At 34.3% G+C, this 9,576-nt stretch overlaps 1 pseudogene; it reads left to right on the top strand.

Moving 5' to 3' along the window:
• The first annotated feature begins 2,707 nt into the window (after positions 1–2,707).
• On the top strand, positions 2,708–2,888 carry LOC116897652 (annotated as a pseudogene).
• The last annotated feature ends 6,688 nt before the right edge of the window (positions 2,889–9,576 follow it).

Below are 9,576 nucleotides of genomic sequence, written 5' to 3'. Positions count from 1 at the left end.
ACTGATAATAGATGTACTTGGGAATATCTTGCATTGGTTATGACTCTCTAGAGGGACTGACCTAAAAGAATATAGAGAATATACATATATATATATAGTATATATATAGAGAGAATATATAGAATATATACTTATAGAACATATATAATACAAATATAGAATATATAAAGTCTATGCTCTAGAGATTATATAGAATATGTACATTTACATAAAACTGTAAATATGCATATGCATATAGATTTATAATATGTATTAATATGAGATTTATTAGGGAAGATCATAGGCTTTGGTCTACTTAGTCCAACTAAGGTACATTCCAACTGAAGGTAAGAATCAAATAGTTCTTAAGTACACATGCCTGGATTATTCACTTCATTTTCAATGTATATTAAAAATCTCAAAAGAAATTGCCTTTAATACTATTTACTCTCAACACAACGGACATTGAGCAGTTAAAGAGTGAAGACCCCCGTTGAAGGAATCAGAGAAAGAACTGGAAGAGCTTGAAGGGGCTCGAGACCCCATATGTACAACAATGCCAAGCAACCAGAGCTTCCAGGGACTAAGCCCCTACCTAAAGACTATACATGGACTGACCCTGGACTCTGACCTCATAGATAGCAATGAATATCCTAGTAAGATCACCAGTGGAAGGGGAAGCCCTGGGTCCTGCTAAGACTGAACCCCCAGTGAAATAGACTGTTGGGGGGAGGGCAGCAATGGGGGGAGGGTGGGGAGGGGAACACCCATAAGGAAGGGGAGGGGGGAGGGGGATGTTTGCCCGGAAACCGGGAAAGGGAATAACACTAGAAATGTATATAAAGAAATACTCAAGTTAATAAAAAAAAAAAAAAAAAAAAGAGTGAAGAGCTTCTTTCATCCATGTCTTTATATAGGCTGCCACCAGAAATTGTGGTCCAGATTAAATGTAGACAATACTACCTCAATCGAAGTGGATTAAAGGTCTACCATCCTTCCTGTCCTAGTGTTCTGCTGAGAAGAAGTACCATGACCAAGACAACCATTATAAGGAAAAATATTCAATTGGGGATGAAGTTCAGAGGTTCAGTCAATTATACTCATGGCAGGAAGTATGGCAGCATCCTGGGCAGACATGTTGCTGGAGAATGACCCAAGAGTTCTACATCTTGATCTGATTGCAGTCAGAAGAAGACTGGCATCCTCATATAGCTAGAAGGAAGTTCTTTTTGCCCATACCCTCAGTGAAACACTTCCTCCAACAAGGCCACACCTCCTAATAGTGCCAATCCCTGGCCCATGAATATTCAAAGGACCACACCACCTAAAATCTAGATTAAAAGTGGGAATTTCTACCTTAAATAATTTCATTAAAAAAAAAAAATCTCTCAAAACTATATCCAACAGCTTGTGGTTTAGTTAATTCCAGATGCAGTGAAGTTGACAACCAAGAATAATCATCATATGTTTCTGACATTATTTATAATATAATGTTTCATTAACCAAAAAGTGCTAATTATTAAAAATCAAGAGGTATTTAAAATGTGTTTTAGTAAGACACTCAATTTTTTATGTAAAAATGAATTTATATACAAAGTAGCAGTCAGTTGCATTTAAAATTGACAACGTATCTATCTTTGAGGTATCTGAATGTCCACAACAATTTAAGCATATATTCACTGTGCATCATTTTTATCACAGCAGGAAATAACAGTATAGAGCACATACCTAACCTAATGGGCTTGAAGTGAATATGAGTTACCTGTAAAGTAGGTAAGAGGTCCTTTCCGCCACAGGGAAATCATTAAAGAAGTGCAATTGAATTGTATGTTAGAAGACCTCACGCTCTCAAAACTAATGGTTAAGAAATACTAAATGAGTACTTTCTACATATGTAGAATATTCTGGTACAAAGGCATAATAAACTGAGAGATGGTGAGACCATAGCTTTAAAACATTTGGGAGTAACAGAAACAAGCATATTTGGCGGTTTACTCTAACCTCTATGGAGACTTAGAGTTTTGGCAGCTACTTATTGACAATCAAGTACAGAAATTATGTAACTATCATACATAGATTTTTGCTTGTTTAAATTTCTTATTAAAAGAAAAATTAAAAACACTAAAATACTAGTAATTTAAAATAAATCTATGTGACACAGCAGCAGAAATGGATAAAATTGACCATTCTCTTAGTGACTATGTGAGCATATATGTTTATCTCTATATCTATCTATGTGTGTTTATATATATATATATACCTATATATGTATCTATATTTTTATATATCACATATATACTGTACAATTCATGGTTTGCTTGATATGAGTAAATTGAACCATCCACAAATGGTATTGTGAAACGACATAATGATGTTTTAGATCATTTGAATATTTTATTGCATTACATACTTTTATATGTTTTCAAAGTGTGAAAGAATATGGGTCAATGGCTAAAACAAGGTTGGGCACAGGTGCTAAAAGGGTAACACCATATACTTTTATCAGGGACCCTCGAATTTGAAAAAACTCAAACTCAATTTGTATTTTACCACGTATGAGTAATATGAGCTTTGATATGTCAAGGTGTCCTTTCAGCTCTACTTTTCTCTTCTTCCATTTACAAATTCTTAAAGGAGAGATCTTAGTAGGAAAGTTGTGAATTTTACTGTTTAACTATTTACATGCTTCTTTCCAGAAATAATTACTCTCTCTTTAGAAATCATTACCATCGCTTCTCGGCCTTTTGGCTAAGATCAAGTGTAGAAATCATTACCATGACTATGAGGAAATCAATGTTTACACTACTGTAAAAAGGGTTTTTCCACATTGTTTATTGATTGGTAACATTATAATTAAATGCTAGATTATTTATAGAAATAGCCCTATCCTTAATACTAGCAAAGACAAAAGTCTTGTTTATATAATCTGTATTTACAAAGTTCTCTGTATCTAAAATATTGGGCTCACCAATATTTTCAGGCTCTCATGAAATTATATTCTGCATAGGCACGATGATTTCTTTCATTCCTAATTATGCAGTCATGATAGTTGCTTCCTTATCCTTCTTACTACTATTGGCACACTAGCCAATGTACAAGCATGTACATATCCTCATTGTGAAAAGTAGAGTTTTTCTTTTCTTTTTTTCATGTTCTATGAGATTACCTCAGAGATTTTACAGTGTTCTATCTTTTACTTTCTCGCTTATAAATATATTTCAATTTGGCCAAAAGAAAAGAAAAGGGAAAAAAACACTTAGGTAAATTTAGGGTTAAAATTTGGATTAAAAAAAAACACAGAGAACTCTACATCTAGATACAATACTCAAAACTCATGATTTTGTGATTTTTATAAGGAAGACAGTACCGCACACAGCTTCAGCTTCAGTTCTCCTTACACATTACTAAGTCCAGCTGCATCATGAGGTACAACTTCAATTCTTTTTGGAACACAGCTCCTTTGTGGTCTCAGAAAACACTTGGCAGATTTCACCTCAGTAATGCTGGTCTTTTCTTAGTTGTTGCAAATTTTTTAGCTCCTGCTAACCAGTTGTCTCAGTAGTCCCTTTTAATCTTGACTCTAATGTTAGAGCCACATGACTGAAGCTGCCTAGTTCTGCTGCTTGCTAGAGATGGACCTTTTGTTCTCTCACATTATCACTAGCCTTCTGTTTTCCAGTTCCTTCACTCTTTATATTTTACTGTCCTGGAACTTGCTCAGTACACAAGAACTTGAACTCAGAGATCCACATGCCTCTGTCTCCTGTGTGATGGGACTAATGTATGTATGACCAAGCCTGGATATAAGTGTTTCTTTATTTGGAACTTGCCCTATAACACGATCTCTCTGAACTCAGAGATGTGCTTGATTCTGTCTCTTGGGTTAAAGGCATATACTCTTATGTAATTGAGCTTTGCATGACCAGTATTCTTCAAGATCAAAAGATCGTACCCTGCATTTCTAGGTTGTACTTCATTCTAAATTAAAAGTTCAAATAAACAATAAACAATAAATAATGTCTAACATAACTATTCCGGTTCAATGGTAAACCCATTAACAATAAACTCAACTGTTATCTGTTATCTCCTCAATCTGTTTATCTCCTCAAAAACAGGATTTAGCTGCATTACACTTTCTGGTGCCCTTTTATTAATTGGACCATATATTTAGTATGTTTCATTCCTAAGCTTACTATACTTGTTCAAAATTCTCTTCATGAGAGTAACCAGAGGACAAAGTCTATGCTTGGGTTTTTGAGACGTCCACTGTCAGTGAAAATAGTATGAATCTTTCCATTTAAGTCTCAGGTAGAGTCTTCAGAAAAGGGCAAAAGGCAGACAAATTCTCCAATAAAACATTTTTAGAATGATCTCTGGGCTTCAAATTACCTTCAGCAATAATGTCTTCCATAATCTTCCATATTCCTATTAGGGTGTTCCATTATGCCTCATTTATAGCATTCCATGACTTTCCAAGTACACAGTCTCAAAATCTATATCCCTGCAAACAAAAACATGATCAGACCTATCACAGCAATATCCCAGTCTCTGGTATCAACTTTTGTCTTACAGTTTCCATTGCTATGAAGAGATATCATGACCAATGCAACTCTTATAAAGGACAGTTGGGGCTGACTTATGTGTTCAGAAGTTGAGTCCACTATCATCAAGGCAGAAAGCAGAACATTGTCAGGTAGTCATGGAATTGGAGAAAGAACTAAGAGTTCTACATCTTGTTCCAAATATGACCAAGAGAATACTCTCTTTAAAGCAGCTAGGAAGAAAGCCTTTAAGGCCACGAATGCAGTGACACACTACCTCAAACAAAGCTATACCTTCCACCAGTGCCACACCCTATGGGCCACACATATCCAAACCACCACGCCAACCTAATCACAAAAACTTCTACCTTCTATCTTGCTTGCCAGATGTGCTGAGGCAATTGAGGCACAGATCTCATGATTATAGTTAAACAATGACTGTTCTAATTGGAGATCCTTGCAACAAGAGAGAATCCACTATAGCCTGGGTGACTAGAAAGTGGAGGGTAGATAGTCCAGAGCACAATACAAAGAAATATAAAGAAAAAACTAACAAAATTATTCCTAGTTATATTCTGATAATTATTCCTAATTGTATTCTGATACAATCATAAATTGTTGCATAGTCCAATCCTCATCAGAGAAACTTTCTTTAGCAGCTGATGAGAGCAGATGTAGAAACCCACATTTAAACAATGGGGGGGGAGAGATAGAGAAAGAGAGAGACGGAGAGAGACAGACACACACACAGAGAGAGAGAGAGAGAGAGAGAGAGAGAGAGAGAGAGAGAGAGAGAGAGAGAGAGAGAGAACAAATCAGGTCTCTCTTCTTGGAGCCCAGGGAACCCAGTGGAAGAGGGGAGCCAGAAGTGTTAAAAGCACCAGGAGAACACAGTCCACAAAATCAAGTAATCAATGTTCATGGACCTCAGCAACACTGAAGTGGAAATCATGCAGCCTACATGGGTTTGTGTTAGGTCCTCTGCATATGTTATCTCTGGTATTTTGGTGGAATCCTAATAATGGAAGTAGTTGGATTGTGTCTTATTCTTTTGCCTTCTCCTGGCACATTTTACATCTTACTGAATTATGTCACCCAGCCTTATAGTGTCCTGTGCTGCTTTTAGTTCATATCTTTGGGAGGCCTGCTCCTTTCTGAAGAGAACTAGAGAAGGAGTGTATCAGAGGGAAAGGGGAGGTGACGTTGGAACTGGGAAACATGGAGGGAGAGGAAACTGTGATAAATAAGTACTGTATAAGGAAATAATAATAAGTAATTAATTCATTAGATAATTAATAAAGTAATTAAATGGTTTTAACTTTTAAATTAAAAAGAATTCTCCCTTTCGTTGAATAACTCATTCACAGTGTTTTTAAATACCAAATAAGGAGTATATTTAAATAAATTCGCATATAGAAATAAGTAAAGAACATTTTCCAAAATAATTTTCAGCATTTTTATGTGTTATTTTTAAATTTTAGGTTTTTATGAAATTGCCTGTACTACACATTTGAAATATAAAACAATCATAGACCAGTTTTATTATTTGGAATGTTCTATTTTATTTTCAAATTGATATGTATGCATGTATGAATGTTTGTATGTATTTGTTTGGATAAATATTGTTCAATTTTAATCATAGTCTGTAGTTTTTACACCACTATTGCTAATTTTAAAAGCTTTTTAGTTATAACTTTCAAAGGCAACTAACATTTTCTTAAATCTCATAAACTAATGTCATAGTATTGAAGTCAGGAGTCAAAAAAATAAAGAAAAACTATGTTGATAATGCTTGTTTCCCTTAAAATAAACTAATTTGAGAACTTTCTTAAAACAACAGAAAAGTATAATACTTATAAATGAAATTGACCAAAATGAAACATAGACATTAATTTCTACTTCTATATAGTCATTCCGTTATTTTAGGTATTTAAATTCCTTTAAAACTATTCCTTAAAGTCTCCTTTTCCACAGGATTGAGCATTATTCAAAAATCTACTCTTTTTCTTTAGATAAAATCTGAATCTAACAGGAATATTGTATGTATCTTTGCAAAGAATCTTCCATGGCATAGTAGGTGCCTGTATTTTACAGATGAATGTTCCTGGTGCTGTTAAGTGAATTCAATTAATTTGAATACTGGTTGAATCCTATTTATTTTTAAATCCGTCTGCAAGATTGTGTAAAATTTCATTTATACTCTAAGTCATGTATGATTTCAGCTTGAGACATAGATAGAAGTATTGTTTCTGACATTGGAATGAGCAAAGCGTAACAGACAATAACATGCCTGATTACTAAAGTATAAGATGTAAATTTTGCTACATTTCTATGCATTAAAAAGCCTCAGAACTCCTGAATTTTAATATAAAATAAAATGAAGTATATCAAAAGAGATTACCCTAACTTACCTAGTAATAATGTGGTTATCTCACATTGAGATATGAACATTTTTAAAGAAAAAAAATGGCTTGTAAATCCACCTTTCCTTGCTTAGTATAAAGAATATTTCATTTCGTTTCAAAATATCATTGAACTTTCCTACATTTTCTTTCATGATTGACTTAACACCATCATTGTCTTGCTTATTGCCTAACCTACCAAAGACAAGAATGGTGAGTCAATGGTAAGATGAAATTTCATAATTGGACATGATGAAAATAAAGATGTGGAAGTACATTAAAAAAAGTTTGATCCTGTATTTTAGCTCTAACAGAACAAGTTCTTAGTCATGTTTTATTCAACGTGAGGAGCTGGGGTGGCAGTCAACCAGCATAAGTTTTTAAACATACAAACCTAGCTGTTATTTGCCTCTGAAGGGAATTTAACATAAAACATACTTTGGTTTCTCTAATAAATGGTGAAACTCAGACATTATTGTGCCTGTGAGACCTAACTTGATTAAGACATAAACTTTCACTGGACTGTTTTAAAGAGTGAGGAAAGAAGGCAGCATACTCCTATATTTTTTCTTTCATTGATTCACTTTCATATCGTCTATAATCCCAGTGCAGATGAAGTGTACAGAGGATTTTATTTTATATGGTCATAATTATAGAACAGAGAACACACACCCCAGTGGTTAGTCTCCCAGACCTCAGAAACAGACTTCCATGATTCAACTCTATTGCCCAGCTGACAACCTGCATCTTTGTGAGTGTGTTAGAGAGTAACGCTCTGTGGATTAGAATTCTCAATATTTAAAAATAGATAATAAAAGTATACTCCTGATGAATTTTTTTGACAATTTAACATTTTAATATAGGAAAAAAGAATCATAGGGGCATAGGGAAAAAGTGTATTTTGTGAGGCAGTAAGATATTAAACTTTCAATGGAAGGAAACCAAATTTTATTTTTTATTTTTTAAGAATTCTATTATGAATATATGTATAATATGTCATTGGGCCAGAAGAAATATTTTTAGTAAATAAATATCAGAGTAAAGCTCACTATATCACAGATTTATTCATTTTTGTACTAGGATAGGGTCAGGGCATATAAGGGTATGCTTTACGAATAGACAGTCTAGATGCTATGCTCAGCAGGCTGAGAAGCACACTGCTATTTTACACTTGAGATGAATGAGCATCATACGTGCACTTACACAACATCGAGATGCCTGGGGCTGACGTTTGGTAATGATAAACACAACTCAAATAACTGAGAAATGATTGATAATATGATTTTTCTAGCCTCAAATTCCCTGAAAGTATAAATCACTAACAGGCCATTGTTTGTTTGTTTCATGGTTTTCACCTGTCTTATTAGACATCTAGCTTACCAGTATGACTAGACAAATAAATGACCCTGTTGGGAAACTCCACTTTAAACTACCTGGAAATAATAACCTGTCAAACAAATCTTAGCAGTTCAGCCCAGATGAGAAGGTATGCCTCAGTGAGGATAAGTAGGATTCTAGGGAGTTTATTATAGGATATGCCTCACAATATGCTGACTATTGGCTTGCATGGCCATGTCATCCCATCAGTCCTGTGTGAGTAAGCTTTGTTAGTTCTCAAGAGCATTGGATATTTGAATTGGGATTTGGGGGTTGAGTGAAAGAGAACTTTTAAGGAATGGTAAGTTTCTATTTGCAGAATGTGGCTTCAATATATGCCATAAACAGAGAAGTGGGTCACTTCTAAAAAAGACCTTGAATAGCTAATTTGCTATTTTGGACATGCTCTTAATTTGGAGTGTAAAGCATGTGGCTATCATAAAAGTAAGCTAAAAGGATTAATACACTATGTCTGAAAATGTAAATATATTGTATATAAGCCTTTTCACCTTTTGAGACAGAAAGAAAAATCGTGAGTTTCAGAGTGAGAGAAAGAGGTCACAAGAGGAAGAAATGGAAGCAAGGCCAAGAAGATGGAATGAGTGGAAACTAGGTACATAATGACATGAAATACAAGAGAGGACTCCAAAAATATAAAAAAGGTTAAGTTGAAGAAGTCTATGAGATATGGTGACAATTAAAGAGAGAGACTCAACAAGAACACTATGTGGATTGACAATTCGGATAAAAATATTATTGAAATTTTTTTCTAGAAGTTTCTGGAGTTTTGGTCTGAAGTAAAGCAAATAACTGACAGAGATATTATGAACTCCTATAAAAACACTTTATTTTATTACAATATACTATAGGATGGGAGCACTGTTAGAGTTAGTGTGGACAAATACACAAGCAGTAAGAGTGAATGATGAAGGAATTGCAGAAGGGGAGTCCTTATGAAGTCAAGAAAATTAGACTCATAGCCCAAAGGAAGTGTTGATTTTGGAGAGCAAAAGCCAACACTGTGTGCTTAATTGACTATGTATCAGGAGGGGTGAATAGGAACAAAACTCATTGAAATAAATCTTCAACTAATTATTAAAAATAAATGAATTAAGTATATATCATCGAAAGATATCGAAAGAACGTATATATTTATGAATTAATTGTTTTCATTTGTAAACTAGGCAATCTTTATAATAAGTTTTCCCTGGGAGTGCCTCAAGGAATGACCTTTAGGTATTGGTATAGGTATATGTGGTATAGGATGATAAATGCTG

This window comes from Rattus rattus, chromosome 3 (genome assembly GCF_011064425.1).
Source record: "Rattus rattus isolate New Zealand chromosome 3, Rrattus_CSIRO_v1, whole genome shotgun sequence".
NCBI classification, from domain to species: Eukaryota; Metazoa; Chordata; class Mammalia; order Rodentia; family Muridae; genus Rattus; species Rattus rattus.
The sequence above is the reverse complement of the archived record's forward strand: the minus strand, read 5'-3'. Positions and strand labels throughout refer to the sequence as shown.